This window comes from Patiria miniata, unplaced genomic scaffold (assembly GCF_015706575.1).
Source record: "Patiria miniata isolate m_02_andy unplaced genomic scaffold, ASM1570657v1 HiC_scaffold_14, whole genome shotgun sequence".
Lineage (NCBI taxonomy): Eukaryota > Metazoa > Echinodermata > Asteroidea > Valvatida > Asterinidae > Patiria > Patiria miniata.
This window is the reverse complement of record NW_024037052.1, coordinates 7063943-7082143: the sequence shown is the minus strand read 5'-3', so window position 1 is coordinate 7082143 and position 18201 is coordinate 7063943.

Below are 18201 nucleotides of genomic sequence, written 5' to 3'. Positions count from 1 at the left end.
GAAATGAATTCTCTGACTTCAACACAGAGACAAGGCCCACATTACATCAAACAAAACAAACACGATTGTCCTGCCCCCAGATCTGAAAAGAGACAGTGATCCAACTTTTCAGACCTGAGTTCAAGAGGGGGTAAACTCTACAAGTACTTAACTTTTAAATCGACGAAAGCTGCCCGGCGTCTTCTTCTGCACCAGAGACCCTCATCTTCTTCTTCGTGGACCTGCACAGGACACACGGACAAAAAGACAAAAAAGATACTGCCAAAATGCAGCAAGAACCATGTTAATGCCAGTCACAAATGTACATCTTTCAAAATTCCACATGAATAACACATACACATACAAAAAGACTTCATTTCCAGCCAGACGCGATGCTATTTTGTTACTCTTTTCATGCTGCGCGCACTCAATTTCGACTTGTTGTCATACAATAAAGCTCCCAAAATATAAGAACTTTCAGTTGCATAATTTCAGAACATTTGGCTCAAGTGTTCCAAGTGGCTAGATCGCGGGCTTCGGAAATGAATTCTCTGACTTCAACACAGAGACAAGGGCCACATTACATCAAACAAAACAACACGATTGTCCTGCCCCCAGATCTGAAAAGAGGACAGTGATCCAACTTTTCAGACCTGAGTTCAAGAGGGGGTAAACTCTACAAGTACTTAACTTTTAAATCGACGAAAGCTGCCCGGCGTCTTCTTCTGCACCAGAGACCCTCATCTTCTTCTTCGTGGACCTGCACAGGACACACGGACAAAAAGACAAAAAGATACTGCCAAAATGCAGCAGAACCCATGTTAATGCCAGTCACAAATGTACATCTTTCAAAATTCCACATGAATAACACATACACATACAAAGAAAGACTTCATTTCCAGCCAGACGCGATGCTATTTTGTTACTCTTTTCATGCTGCGCGCACTCAATTTCGACTTGTTGTCATACAATAAAAGCTCCCAAAATATAAGAACTTTCAGTTGCATAATTTCAGACATTTGGCTCAAGTGTTCCAAGTGGCTAGATCGCGGGGCTTCGGAAATGAATTCTCTGACTTCAACACAGAGACAAGGGCCCACATTACATCAAACAAACAACACGATTGTCCTGCCCCCAGATCTGAAAAGAGGACAGTGATCCAACTTTTCAGACCTGAGTTCAAGAGGGGGTAAACTCTACAAGTACTTAACTTTTAAATCGACGAAAGCTGCCCGGCGTCTTCTTCTGCACCAGAGACCCTCATCTTCTTCTTCGTGGACCTGCACAGGACACACGGACAAAAAGACAAAAAAGATACTGCCAAAATGCAGCAAGAACCATGTTAATGCCAGTCACAAATGTACTCTTCTTTCAAAATTCCACATGAATAACACATACACATACAGAAAGACTTTCATTTCCAGCCAGACGCGATGCTATTTTGTTACTCTTTTCATGCTGCGCGCACTCAATTTCGACTTGTTGTCATACAATAAAGCTCCCAAAATATAAGAACTTTCAGTTGCATATTTCAGACATTTGGCTCAAGTGTTCCAAGTGGCTAGATCGCGGGCTTCGGAAATGAATTCTCTGACTTCAACACAGAGACAAGGGCCCACATTACATCAAACAAAACAACACATTGTTGTCCTGCCCCCAGATCTGAAAAGAGGACAGTGATCCAACTTTTCAGACCTGAGTTCAAGAGGGGGTAAACTCTACAAGTACTTAACTTTTAAATCGACGAAAGCTGCCCGGCGTCTTCTTCTGCACCAGAGACCCTCATCTTCTTCTTCGTGGACCTGCACAGGACACACGGACAAAAAGACAAAAAAGATACTGCCAAAATGCAGCAAGAACCATGTTAATGCCAGTCACAAATGTACATCTTTCAAAATTCCACATGAATAACACATACACATAACAAAGAAAGACTTCATTTCCAGCCAGACGCGATGCTATTTTGTTACTCTTTTCATGCTGCGCGCACTCAATTTCGACTTGTTGTCATACAATAAAGCTCCCAAAATATAAGAACTTTCAGTTGCATAATTTCAGACATTTGGCTCAAGTGTTCCAAGTGGCTAGATCGCGGGCTTCGGAAATGAATTCTCTGACTTCAACACAGAGACAAGGGCCCACATTACATCAAACAAAACAACACGATTGTCCTGCCCCCAGATCTGAAAAGAGGACAGTGATCCAACTTTTCAGACCTGAGTTCAAGAGGGGGTAAACTCTACAAGTACTTAACTTTTAAATCGACGAAAGCTGCCCGGCGTCTTCTTCTGCACCAGAGACCCTCATCTTCTTCTTCGTGGACCTGCACAGGACACACGGACAAAAAGACAAAAAAGATACTGCCAAAATGCAGCAAGAACCATGTTAATGCCAGTCACAAATGTACATCTTTCAAAATTCCACATGAATAACACATACACATACAAAGAAAGACTTCATTTCCAGCCAGACGCGATGCTATTTTGTTACTCTTTTCATGCTGCGCGCACTCAATTTCGACTTGTTGTCATACAATAAAGCTCCCAAAATATAAGAACTTTCAGTTGCATAATTTCAGACATTTGGCTCAAGTGTTCCAAGTGGCTAGATCGCGGGCTTCGGAATGAATTCTCTGACTTCAACACAGAGACAAGGGCCCACATTACATCAAACAAAACAACACGATTGTCCTGCCCCCAGATCTGAAAAGAGGACAGTGATCCAACTTTTCAGACCTGAGTTCAAGAGGGGGTAAACTCTACAAGTACTTAACTTTTAAATCGACGAAAGCTGCCCGGCGTCTTCTTCTGCACCAGAGACCCTCATCTTCTTCTTCGTGGACCTGCACAGGACACACGGACAAAAAGACAAAAAAGATACTGCCAAAATGCAGCAAGAACCATGTTAATGCCAGTCACAAATGTACATCTTTCAAAATTCCACATGAATAACACATACACATACAAAGAAAGACTTCATTTCCAGCCAGACGCGATGCTATTTTGTTACTCTTTTCATGCTGCGCGCACTCAATTTCGACTTGTTGTCATACAATAAAGCTCCCAAAATATAAGAACTTTCAGTTGCATAATTTCAGACATTTGGCTCAAGTGTTCCAAGTGGCTAGATCGCGGGCTTCGGAAATGAATTCTCTGACTTCAACACAGAGACAAGGGCCCACATTACATCAAACAACAACACGATTGTCCTGCCCCCAGATCTGAAAAGAGGACAGTGATCCAACTTTTCAGACCTGAGTTCAAGAGGGGGTAAACTCTACAAGTACTTAACTTTTAAATCGACGAAAGCTGCCCGGCGTCTTCTTCTGCACCAGAGACCCTCATCTTCTTCTTCGTGGACCTGCACAGGACACACGGACAAAAAGACAAAAAAGATACTGCCAAAATGCAGCAAGAACCATGTTAATGCCAGTCACAAATGTACATCTTTCAAAATTCCACATGAATAACACATACACATACAAAGAAAGACTTCATTTCCAGCCAGACGCGATGCTATTTTGTTACTCTTTTCATGCTGCGCGCACTCAATTTCGACTTGTTGTCATACAATAAAGCTCCCAAAATATAAGAACTTTCAGTTGCATAATTTCAGACATTTGGCTCAAGTGTTCCAAGTGGCTAGATCGCGGGCTTCGGAAATGAATTCTCTGACTTCAACACAGAGACAAGGGCCCACATTACATCAAACAAAACAACACGATTGTCCTGCCCCCAGATCTGAAAAGAGGACAGTGATCCAACTTTTCAGACCTGAGTTCAAGAGGGGGTAAACTCTACAAGTACTTAACTTTTAAATCGACGAAAGCTGCCCGGCGTCTTCTTCTGCACCAGAGACCCTCATCTTCTTCTTCGTGGACCTGCACAGGACACACGGACAAAAAGACAAAAAAGATACTGCCAAAATGCAGCAAGAACCATGTTAATGCCAGTCACAAATGTACATCTTTCAAAATTCCACATGAATAACACATACACATACAAAGAAAGACTTCATTTCCAGCCAGACGCGATGCTATTTTGTTACTCTTTTCATGCTGCGCGCACTCAATTTCGACTTGTTGTCATACAATAAAGCTCCCAAAATATAAGACTTTCAGTTGCATAATTTCAGACATTTGGCTCAAGTGTTCCAAGTGGCTAGATCGCGGGCTTCGGAAATGAATTCTCTGACTTCAACACAGAGACAAGGGCCCACATTACATCAAACAAAACAACACGATTGTCCTGCCCCAGATCTGAAAAGAGGACAGTGATCCAACTTTTCAGACCTGAGTTCAAGAGGGGGTAAACTCTACAAGTACTTAACTTTTAAATCGACGAAAGCTGCCCGGCGTCTTCTTCTGCACCAGAGACCCTCATCTTCTTCTTCGTGGACCTGCACAGGACACACGGACAAAAAGACAAAAAAGATACTGCCAAAATGCAGCAAGAACCATGTTAATGCCAGTCACAAATGTACATCTTTCAAAATTCCACATGAATAACACATACACATACAAAGAAAGACTTCATTTCCAGCCAGACGCGATGCTATTTTGTTACTCTTTTCATGCTGCGCGCACTCAATTTCGACTTGTTGTCATACAATAAAGCTCCCAAAATATAAGAACTTTCAGTTGCATAATTTCAGACATTTGGCTCAAGTGTTCCAAGTGGCTAGATCGCGGGCTTCGGAAATGAATTCTCTGACTTCAACACAGAGACAAGGGCCCACATTACATCAAACAAAACAACACGATTGTCCTGCCCCCAGATCTGAAAAGAGGACAGTGATCCAACTTTTCAGACCTGAGTTCAAGAGGGGGTAAACTCTACAAGTACTTAACTTTTAAATCGACGAAAGCTGCCGCGTCTTCTTCTGCACCAGAGACCCTCATCTTCTTCTTCGTGGACCTGCACAGGACACACGGACAAAAAGACAAAAAAGATACTGCCAAAATGCAGCAAGAACCATGTTAATGCCAGTCACAAATGTACATCTTTCAAAATTCCACATGAATAACACATACACATACAAAGAAAGACTTCATTTCCAGCCAGACGCGATGCTATTTTGTTACTCTTTTCATGCTGCGCGCACTCAATTTCGACTTGTGTCATACAATAAAGCTCCCAAAATATAAGAACTTTCAGTTGCATAATTTCAGACATTTGGCTCAAGTGTTCCAAGTGGCTAGATCGCGGGCTTCGGAAATGAATTCTCTGACTTCAACACAGAGACAAGGGCCCACATTACATCAAACAAAACAACACGATTGTCCTGCCCCCAGATCTGAAAAGAGGACAGTGATCCAACTTTTCAGACCTGAGTTCAAGAGGGGTAAACTCTACAAGTACTTAACTTTTAAATCGACGAAAGCTGCCCGGCGTCTTCTTCTGCACCAGAGACCCTCATCTTCTTCTTCGTGGACCTGCACAGGACACACGGACAAAAAGACAAAAAAAGATACTGCCAAAATGCAGCAAGAACCATGTTAATGCCAGTCACAAATGTACATCTTTCAAATTCCACATGAATAACACATACACATACAAAGAAAGACTTCATTTCCAGCCAGACGCGATGCTATTTTGTTACTCTTTTCATGCTGCGCGCACTCAATTTCGACTTGTTGTCATACAATAAAGCTCCCAAAATATAAGAACTTTCAGTTGCATAATTTCAGACATTTGGCTCAAGTGTTCCAAGTGGCTAGATCGCGGGCTTCGGAAATGAATTCTCTGACTTCAACACAGAGACAAGGGCCACATTACATCAACAAAAAAACAACACGATTGTCCTGCCCCCAGATCTGAAAAGAGGACAGTGATCCAACTTTTCAGACCTGAGTTCAAGAGGGGGTAAACTCTACAAGTACTTAACTTTTAAATCGACGAAAGCTGCCCGGCGTCTTCTTCTGCACCAGAGACCCTCATCTTCTTCTTCGTGGACCTGCACAGGACACACGGACAAAAAGACAAAAAAGATACTGCCAAAATGCAGCAAGAACCATGTTAATGCCAGTCACAAATGTACATCTTTCAAAATTCCACATGAATAACACATACACATACAAAGAAAGACTTCATTTCCAGCCAGACGCGATGCTATTTTGTTACTCTTTTCATGCTGCGCGCACTCAATTTCGACTTGTTGTCATACAATAAAGCTCCAAAATATAAGAACTTTCAGTTGCATAATTTCAGACATTTGGCTCAAGTGTTCCAAGTGGCTAGATCGCGGGCTTCGGAAATGAATTCTCTGACTTCAACACAGAGACAAGGGCCCACATTACATCAAACAAAACAACACGATTGTCCTGCCCCCAGATCTGAAAAGAGGACAGTGATCCAACTTTTCAGACCTGAGTTCAAGAGGGGGTAAACTCTACAAGTACTTAACTTTTAAATCGACGAAAGCTGCCCGGCGTCTTCTTCTGCACCAGAGACCCTCATCTTCTTCTTCGTGGACCTGCACAGGACACACGGACAAAAAGACAAAAAGATACTGCCAAAATGCAGCAAGAACCATGTTAATGCCAGTCACAAATGTACATCTTTCAAAATTCCACATGAATAACACATACACATACAAAGAAAGACTTCATTTCCAGCCAGACGCGATGCTATTTTGTTACTCTTTTCATGCTGCGCGCACACTCAATTTCGACTTGTTGTCATACAATAAAGCTCCCAAAATATAAGAACTTTCAGTTGCATAATTTCAGACATTTGGCTCAAGTGTTCCAAGTGGCTAGATCGCGGGCTTCGGAAATGAATTCTCTGACTTCAACACAGAGACAAGGGCCCACATTACATCAAACAAAACAACACGATTGTCCTGCCCCCAGATCTGAAAAGAGGACAGTGATCCAACTTTTCAGACCTGAGTTCAAGAGGGGGTAAACTCTACAAGTACTTAACTTTTAAATCGACGAAAGCTGCCCGGCGTCTTCTTCTGCACCAGAGACCCTCATCTTCTTCTTCGTGGACCTGCACAGGACACACGGACAAAAAGACAAAAAAGATACTGCCAAAATGCAGCAAGAACCATGTTAATGCCAGTCACAAATGTACATCTTTCAAAATTCCACATGAATAACACATACACATACAAAGAAAGACTTCATTTCCAGCCAGACGCGATGCTATTTTGTTACTCTTTTCATGCTGCGCGCACTCAATTTCGACTTGTTGTCATACAATAAAGCTCCCAAAATATAAGAACTTTCAGTTGCATAATTTCAGACATTTGGCTCAAGTGTTCCAAGTGGCTAGATCGCGGGCTTCGGAAATGAATTCTCTGACTTCAACACAGAGACAAGGGCCCACATTACATCAAACAAAACAACACGATTGTCCTGCCCCCAGATCTGAAAAGAGGACAGTGATCCAACTTTTCAGACCTGAGTTCAAGAGGGGGTAAACTCTACAAGTACTTAACTTTTAAATCGACGAAAGCTGCCCGGCGTCTTCTTCTGCACCAGAGACCCTCATCTTCTTCTTCGTGGACCTGCACAGGACACACGGACAAAAAGACAAAAAGATACTGCCAAAATGCAGCAAGAACCATGTTAATGCCAGTCACAAATGTACATCTTTCAAAATTCCACATGAATAACACATACACATACAAAGAAAGACTTCATTTCCAGCCAGACGCGATGCTATTTTGTTACTCTTTTCATGCTGCGCGCACTCAATTTCGACTTGTTGTCATACAATAAAGCTCCCAAAATATAAGAACTTTCAGTTGCATAATTTCAGACATTTGGCTCAAGTGTTCCAAGTGGCTAGATCGCGGGCTTCGGAAATGAATTCTCTGACTTCAACACAGAGACAAGGGCCCACATTACATCAAACAAAACAACACGATTGTCCTGCCCCCAGATCTGAAAAGAGGACAGTGATCCAACTTTTCAGACCTGAGTTCAAGAGGGGGTAAACTCTACAAGTACTTAACTTTTAAATCGACGAAAGCTGCCCGGCGTCTTCTTCTGCACCAGAGACCCTCATCTTCTTCTTCGTGGACCTGCACAGGACACACGGACAAAAAGACAAAAAAGATACTGCCAAAATGCAGCAAGAACCATGTTAATGCCAGTCACAAATGTACATCTTTCAAAATTCCACATGAATAACACATACACATACAAAGAAAGACTTCATTTCCAGCCAGACGCGATGCTATTTTGTTACTCTTTTCATGCTGCGCGCACTCAATTTCGACTTGTTGTCATACAATAAAGCTCCCAAAATATAAGAACTTTCAGTTGCATAATTTCAGACATTTGGCTCAAGTGTTCCAAGTGGCTAGATCGCGGGCTTCGGAAATGAATTCTCTGACTTCAACACAGAGACAAGGGCCCACATTACATCAAACAAAACAACACGATTGTCCTGCCCCCAGATCTGAAAAGAGGACAGTGATCCAACTTTTCAGACCTGAGTTCAAGAGGGGGTAAACTCTACAAGTACTTAACTTTTAAATCGACGAAAGCTGCCCGGCGTCTTCTTCTGCACCAGAGACCCTCATCTTCTTCTTCGTGGACCTGCACAGGACACACGGACAAAAAGACAAAAAAGATACTGCCAAAATGCAGCAAGAACCATGTTAATGCCAGTCACAAATGTACATCTTTCAAAATTCCACATGAATAACACATACACATACAAAGAAAGACTTCATTTCCAGCCAGACGCGATGCTATTTTGTTACTCTTTTCATGCTGCGCGCACTCAATTTCGACTTGTTGTCATACAATAAAGCTCCCAAAATATAAGAACTTTCAGTTGCATAATTTCAGACATTTGGCTCAAGTGTTCCAAGTGGCTAGATCGCGGGCTTCGGAAATGAATTCTCTGACTTCAACACAGAGACAAGGGCCCACATTACATCAAACAAAACAACACGATTGTCCTGCCCCCAGATCTGAAAAGAGGACAGTGATCCAACTTTTCAGACCTGAGTTCAAGAGGGGGTAAACTCTACAAGTACTTAACTTTTAAATCGACGAAAGCTGCCCGGCGTCTTCTTCTGCACCAGAGACCCTCATCTTCTTCTTCGTGGACCTGCACAGGACACACGGACAAAAAGACAAAAAAGATACTGCCAAAATGCAGCAAGAACCATGTTAATGCCAGTCACAAATGTACATCTTTCAAAATTCCACATGAATAACACATACACATACAAAGAAAGACTTCATTTCCAGCCAGACGCGATGCTATTTTGTTACTCTTTTCATGCTGCGCGCACTCAATTTCGACTTGTTGTCATACAATAAAGCTCCCAAAATATAAGAACTTTCAGTTGCATAATTTCAGACATTTGGCTCAAGTGTTCCAAGTGGCTAGATCGCGGGCTTCGGAAATGAATTCTCTGACTTCAACACAGAGACAAGGGCCCACATTACATCAAACAAAACAACACGATTGTCCTGCCCCCAGATCTGAAAAGAGGACAGTGATCCAACTTTTCAGACCTGAGTTCAAGAGGGGGTAAACTCTACAAGTACTTAACTTTTAAATCGACGAAAGCTGCCCGGCGTCTTCTTCTGCACCAGAGACCCTCATCTTCTTCTTCGTGGACCTGCACAGGACACACGGACAAAAAGACAAAAAAGATACTGCCAAAATGCAGCAAGAACCATGTTAATGCCAGTCACAAATGTACATCTTTCAAAATTCCACATGAATAACACATACACATACAAAGAAAGACTTCATTTCCAGCCAGACGCGATGCTATTTTGTTACTCTTTTCATGCTGCGCGCACTCAATTTCGACTTGTTGTCATACAATAAAGCTCCCAAAATATAAGAACTTTCAGTTGCATAATTTCAGACATTTGGCTCAAGTGTTCCAAGTGGCTAGATCGCGGGCTTCGGAAATGAATTCTCTGACTTCAACACAGAGACAAGGGCCCACATTACATCAAACAAAACAACACGATTGTCCTGCCCCCAGATCTGAAAAGAGGACAGTGATCCAACTTTTCAGACCTGAGTTCAAGAGGGGGTAAACTCTACAAGTACTTAACTTTTAAATCGACGAAAGCTGCCCGGCGTCTTCTTCTGCACCAGAGACCCTCATCTTCTTCTTCGTGGACCTGCACAGGACACACGGACAAAAAGACAAAAAAGATACTGCCAAAATGCAGCAAGAACCATGTTAATGCCAGTCACAAATGTACATCTTTCAAAATTCCACATGAATAACACATACACATACAAAGAAAGACTTCATTTCCAGCCAGACGCGATGCTATTTTGTTACTCTTTTCATGCTGCGCGCACTCAATTTCGACTTGTTGTCATACAATAAAGCTCCCAAAATATAAGAACTTTCAGTTGCATAATTTCAGACATTTGGCTCAAGTGTTCCAAGTGGCTAGATCGCGGGCTTCGGAAATGAATTCTCTGACTTCAACACAGAGACAAGGGCCCACATTACATCAAACAAAACAACACGATTGTCCTGCCCCCAGATCTGAAAAGAGGACAGTGATCCAACTTTTCAGACCTGAGTTCAAGAGGGGGTAAACTCTACAAGTACTTAACTTTTAAATCGACGAAAGCTGCCCGGCGTCTTCTTCTGCACCAGAGACCCTCATCTTCTTCTTCGTGGACCTGCACAGGACACACGGACAAAAAGACAAAAAAGATACTGCCAAAATGCAGCAAGAACCATGTTAATGCCAGTCACAAATGTACATCTTTCAAAATTCCACATGAATAACACATACACATACAAAGAAAGACTTCATTTCCAGCCAGACGCGATGCTATTTTGTTACTCTTTTCATGCTGCGCGCACTCAATTTCGACTTGTTGTCATACAATAAAGCTCCCAAAATATAAGAACTTTCAGTTGCATAATTTCAGACATTTGGCTCAAGTGTTCCAAGTGGCTAGATCGCGGGCTTCGGAAATGAATTCTCTGACTTCAACACAGAGACAAGGGCCCACATTACATCAAACAAAACAACACGATTGTCCTGCCCCCAGATCTGAAAAGAGGACAGTGATCCAACTTTTCAGACCTGAGTTCAAGAGGGGGTAAACTCTACAAGTACTTAACTTTTAAATCGACGAAAGCTGCCCGGCGTCTTCTTCTGCACCAGAGACCCTCATCTTCTTCTTCGTGGACCTGCACAGGACACACGGACAAAAAGACAAAAAAGATACTGCCAAAATGCAGCAAGAACCATGTTAATGCCAGTCACAAATGTACATCTTTCAAAATTCCACATGAATAACACATACACATACAAAGAAAGACTTCATTTCCAGCCAGACGCGATGCTATTTTGTTACTCTTTTCATGCTGCGCGCACTCAATTTCGACTTGTTGTCATACAATAAAGCTCCCAAAATATAAGAACTTTCAGTTGCATAATTTCAGACATTTGGCTCAAGTGTTCCAAGTGGCTAGATCGCGGGCTTCGGAAATGAATTCTCTGACTTCAACACAGAGACAAGGGCCCACATTACATCAAACAAAACAACACGATTGTCCTGCCCCCAGATCTGAAAAGAGGACAGTGATCCAACTTTTCAGACCTGAGTTCAAGAGGGGGTAAACTCTACAAGTACTTAACTTTTAAATCGACGAAAGCTGCCCGGCGTCTTCTTCTGCACCAGAGACCCTCATCTTCTTCTTCGTGGACCTGCACAGGACACACGGACAAAAAGACAAAAAAGATACTGCCAAAATGCAGCAAGAACCATGTTAATGCCAGTCACAAATGTACATCTTTCAAAATTCCACATGAATAACACATACACATACAAAGAAAGACTTCATTTCCAGCCAGACGCGATGCTATTTTGTTACTCTTTTCATGCTGCGCGCACTCAATTTCGACTTGTTGTCATACAATAAAGCTCCCAAAATATAAGAACTTTCAGTTGCATAATTTCAGACATTTGGCTCAAGTGTTCCAAGTGGCTAGATCGCGGGCTTCGGAAATGAATTCTCTGACTTCAACACAGAGACAAGGGCCCACATTACATCAAACAAAACAACACGATTGTCCTGCCCCCAGATCTGAAAAGAGGACAGTGATCCAACTTTTCAGACCTGAGTTCAAGAGGGGGTAAACTCTACAAGTACTTAACTTTTAAATCGACGAAAGCTGCCCGGCGTCTTCTTCTGCACCAGAGACCCTCATCTTCTTCTTCGTGGACCTGCACAGGACACACGGACAAAAAGACAAAAAAGATACTGCCAAAATGCAGCAAGAACCATGTTAATGCCAGTCACAAATGTACATCTTTCAAAATTCCACATGAATAACACATACACATACAAAGAAAGACTTCATTTCCAGCCAGACGCGATGCTATTTTGTTACTCTTTTCATGCTGCGCGCACTCAATTTCGACTTGTTGTCATACAATAAAGCTCCCAAAATATAAGAACTTTCAGTTGCATAATTTCAGACATTTGGCTCAAGTGTTCCAAGTGGCTAGATCGCGGGCTTCGGAAATGAATTCTCTGACTTCAACACAGAGACAAGGGCCCACATTACATCAAACAAAACAACACGATTGTCCTGCCCCCAGATCTGAAAAGAGGACAGTGATCCAACTTTTCAGACCTGAGTTCAAGAGGGGGTAAACTCTACAAGTACTTAACTTTTAAATCGACGAAAGCTGCCCGGCGTCTTCTTCTGCACCAGAGACCCTCATCTTCTTCTTCGTGGACCTGCACAGGACACACGGACAAAAAGACAAAAAAGATACTGCCAAAATGCAGCAAGAACCATGTTAATGCCAGTCACAAATGTACATCTTTCAAAATTCCACATGAATAACACATACACATACAAAGAAAGACTTCATTTCCAGCCAGACGCGATGCTATTTTGTTACTCTTTTCATGCTGCGCGCACTCAATTTCGACTTGTTGTCATACAATAAAGCTCCCAAAATATAAGAACTTTCAGTTGCATAATTTCAGACATTTGGCTCAAGTGTTCCAAGTGGCTAGATCGCGGGCTTCGGAAATGAATTCTCTGACTTCAACACAGAGACAAGGGCCCACATTACATCAAACAAAACAACACGATTGTCCTGCCCCCAGATCTGAAAAGAGGACAGTGATCCAACTTTTCAGACCTGAGTTCAAGAGGGGGTAAACTCTACAAGTACTTAACTTTTAAATCGACGAAAGCTGCCCGGCGTCTTCTTCTGCACCAGAGACCCTCATCTTCTTCTTCGTGGACCTGCACAGGACACACGGACAAAAAGACAAAAAAGATACTGCCAAAATGCAGCAAGAACCATGTTAATGCCAGTCACAAATGTACATCTTTCAAAATTCCACATGAATAACACATACACATACAAAGAAAGACTTCATTTCCAGCCAGACGCGATGCTATTTTGTTACTCTTTTCATGCTGCGCGCACTCAATTTCGACTTGTTGTCATACAATAAAGCTCCCAAAATATAAGAACTTTCAGTTGCATAATTTCAGACATTTGGCTCAAGTGTTCCAAGTGGCTAGATCGCGGGCTTCGGAAATGAATTCTCTGACTTCAACACAGAGACAAGGGCCCACATTACATCAAACAAAACAACACGATTGTCCTGCCCCCAGATCTGAAAAGAGGACAGTGATCCAACTTTTCAGACCTGAGTTCAAGAGGGGGTAAACTCTACAAGTACTTAACTTTTAAATCGACGAAAGCTGCCCGGCGTCTTCTTCTGCACCAGAGACCCTCATCTTCTTCTTCGTGGACCTGCACAGGACACACGGACAAAAAGACAAAAAAGATACTGCCAAAATGCAGCAAGAACCATGTTAATGCCAGTCACAAATGTACATCTTTCAAAATTCCACATGAATAACACATACACATACAAAGAAAGACTTCATTTCCAGCCAGACGCGATGCTATTTTGTTACTCTTTTCATGCTGCGCGCACTCAATTTCGACTTGTTGTCATACAATAAAGCTCCCAAAATATAAGAACTTTCAGTTGCATAATTTCAGACATTTGGCTCAAGTGTTCCAAGTGGCTAGATCGCGGGCTTCGGAAATGAATTCTCTGACTTCAACACAGAGACAAGGGCCCACATTACATCAAACAAAACAACACGATTGTCCTGCCCCCAGATCTGAAAAGAGGACAGTGATCCAACTTTTCAGACCTGAGTTCAAGAGGGGGTAAACTCTACAAGTACTTAACTTTTAAATCGACGAAAGCTGCCCGGCGTCTTCTTCTGCACCAGAGACCCTCATCTTCTTCTTCGTGGACCTGCACAGGACACACGGACAAAAAGACAAAAAAGATACTGCCAAAATGCAGCAAGAACCATGTTAATGCCAGTCACAAATGTACATCTTTCAAAATTCCACATGAATAACACATACACATACAAAGAAAGACTTCATTTCCAGCCAGACGCGATGCTATTTTGTTACTCTTTTCATGCTGCGCGCACTCAATTTCGACTTGTTGTCATACAATAAAGCTCCCAAAATATAAGAACTTTCAGTTGCATAATTTCAGACATTTGGCTCAAGTGTTCCAAGTGGCTAGATCGCGGGCTTCGGAAATGAATTCTCTGACTTCAACACAGAGACAAGGGCCCACATTACATCAAACAAAACAACACGATTGTCCTGCCCCCAGATCTGAAAAGAGGACAGTGATCCAACTTTTCAGACCTGAGTTCAAGAGGGGGTAAACTCTACAAGTACTTAACTTTTAAATCGACGAAAGCTGCCCGGCGTCTTCTTCTGCACCAGAGACCCTCATCTTCTTCTTCGTGGACCTGCACAGGACACACGGACAAAAAGACAAAAAAGATACTGCCAAAATGCAGCAAGAACCATGTTAATGCCAGTCACAAATGTACATCTTTCAAAATTCCACATGAATAACACATACACATACAAAGAAAGACTTCATTTCCAGCCAGACGCGATGCTATTTTGTTACTCTTTTCATGCTGCGCGCACTCAATTTCGACTTGTTGTCATACAATAAAGCTCCCAAAATATAAGAACTTTCAGTTGCATAATTTCAGACATTTGGCTCAAGTGTTCCAAGTGGCTAGATCGCGGGCTTCGGAAATGAATTCTCTGACTTCAACACAGAGACAAGGGCCCACATTACATCAAACAAAACAACACGATTGTCCTGCCCCCAGATCTGAAAAGAGGACAGTGATCCAACTTTTCAGACCTGAGTTCAAGAGGGGGTAAACTCTACAAGTACTTAACTTTTAAATCGACGAAAGCTGCCCGGCGTCTTCTTCTGCACCAGAGACCCTCATCTTCTTCTTCGTGGACCTGCACAGGACACACGGACAAAAAGACAAAAAAGATACTGCCAAAATGCAGCAAGAACCATGTTAATGCCAGTCACAAATGTACATCTTTCAAAATTCCACATGAATAACACATACACATACAAAGAAAGACTTCATTTCCAGCCAGACGCGATGCTATTTTGTTACTCTTTTCATGCTGCGCGCACTCAATTTCGACTTGTTGTCATACAATAAAGCTCCCAAAATATAAGAACTTTCAGTTGCATAATTTCAGACATTTGGCTCAAGTGTTCCAAGTGGCTAGATCGCGGGCTTCGGAAATGAATTCTCTGACTTCAACACAGAGACAAGGGCCCACATTACATCAAACAAAACAACACGATTGTCCTGCCCCCAGATCTGAAAAGAGGACAGTGATCCAACTTTTCAGACCTGAGTTCAAGAGGGGGTAAACTCTACAAGTACTTAACTTTTAAATCGACGAAAGCTGCCCGGCGTCTTCTTCTGCACCAGAGACCCTCATCTTCTTCTTCGTGGACCTGCACAGGACACACGGACAAAAAGACAAAAAAGATACTGCCAAAATGCAGCAAGAACCATGTTAATGCCAGTCACAAATGTACATCTTTCAAAATTCCACATGAATAACACATACACATACAAAGAAAGACTTCATTTCCAGCCAGACGCGATGCTATTTTGTTACTCTTTTCATGCTGCGCGCACTCAATTTCGACTTGTTGTCATACAATAAAGCTCCCAAAATATAAGAACTTTCAGTTGCATAATTTCAGACATTTGGCTCAAGTGTTCCAAGTGGCTAGATCGCGGGCTTCGGAAATGAATTCTCTGACTTCAACACAGAGACAAGGGCCCACATTACATCAAACAAAACAACACGATTGTCCTGCCCCCAGATCTGAAAAGAGGACAGTGATCCAACTTTTCAGACCTGAGTTCAAGAGGGGGTAAACTCTACAAGTACTTAACTTTTAAATCGACGAAAGCTGCCCGGCGTCTTCTTCTGCACCAGAGACCCTCATCTTCTTCTTCGTGGACCTGCACAGGACACACGGACAAAAAGACAAAAAAGATACTGCCAAAATGCAGCAAGAACCATGTTAATGCCAGTCACAAATGTACATCTTTCAAAATTCCACATGAATAACACATACACATACAAAGAAAGACTTCATTTCCAGCCAGACGCGATGCTATTTTGTTACTCTTTTCATGCTGCGCGCACTCAATTTCGACTTGTTGTCATACAATAAAGCTCCCAAAATATAAGAACTTTCAGTTGCATAATTTCAGACATTTGGCTCAAGTGTTCCAAGTGGCTAGATCGCGGGCTTCGGAAATGAATTCTCTGACTTCAACACAGAGACAAGGGCCCACATTACATCAAACAAAACAACACGATTGTCCTGCCCCCAGATCTGAAAAGAGGACAGTGATCCAACTTTTCAGACCTGAGTTCAAGAGGGGGTAAACTCTACAAGTACTTAACTTTTAAATCGACGAAAGCTGCCCGGCGTCTTCTTCTGCACCAGAGACCCTCATCTTCTTCTTCGTGGACCTGCACAGGACACACGGACAAAAAGACAAAAAAGATACTGCCAAAATGCAGCAAGAACCATGTTAATGCCAGTCACAAATGTACATCTTTCAAAATTCCACATGAATAACACATACACATACAAAGAAAGACTTCATTTCCAGCCAGACGCGATGCTATTTTGTTACTCTTTTCATGCTGCGCGCACTCAATTTCGACTTGTTGTCATACAATAAAGCTCCCAAAATATAAGAACTTTCAGTTGCATAATTTCAGACATTTGGCTCAAGTGTTCCAAGTGGCTAGATCGCGGGCTTCGGAAATGAATTCTCTGACTTCAACACAGAGACAAGGGCCCACATTACATCAAACAAAACAACACGATTGTCCTGCCCCCAGATCTGAAAAGAGGACAGTGATCCAACTTTTCAGACCTGAGTTCAAGAGGGGGTAAACTCTACAAGTACTTAACTTTTAAATCGACGAAAGCTGCCCGGCGTCTTCTTCTGCACCAGAGACCCTCATCTTCTTCTTCGTGGACCTGCACAGGACACACGGACAAAAAGACAAAAAAGATACTGCCAAAATGCAGCAAGAACCATGTTAATGCCAGTCACAAATGTACATCTTTCAAAATTCCACATGAATAACACATACACATACAAAGAAAGACTTCATTTCCAGCCAGACGCGATGCTATTTTGTTACTCTTTTCATGCTGCGCGCACTCAATTTCGACTTGTTGTCATACAATAAAGCTCCCAAAATATAAGAACTTTCAGTTGCATAATTTCAGACATTTGGCTCAAGTGTTCCAAGTGGCTAGATCGCGGGCTTCGGAAATGAATTCTCTGACTTCAACACAGAGACAAGGGCCCACATTACATCAAACAAAACAACACGATTGTCCTGCCCCCAGATCTGAAAAGAGGACAGTGATCCAACTTTTCAGACCTGAGTTCAAGAGGGGGTAAACTCTACAAGTACTTAACTTTTAAATCGACGAAAGCTGCCCGGCGTCTTCTTCTGCACCAGAGACCCTCATCTTCTTCTTCGTGGACCTGCACAGGACACACGGACAAAAAGACAAAAAAGATACTGCCAAAATGCAGCAAGAACCATGTTAATGCCAGTCACAAATGTACATCTTTCAAAATTCCACATGAATAACACATACACATACAAAGAAAGACTTCATTTCCAGCCAGACGCGATGCTATTTTGTTACTCTTTTCATGCTGCGCGCACTCAATTTCGACTTGTTGTCATACAATAAAGCTCCCAAAATATAAGAACTTTCAGTTGCATAATTTCAGACATTTGGCTCAAGTGTTCCAAGTGGCTAGATCGCGGGCTTCGGAAATGAATT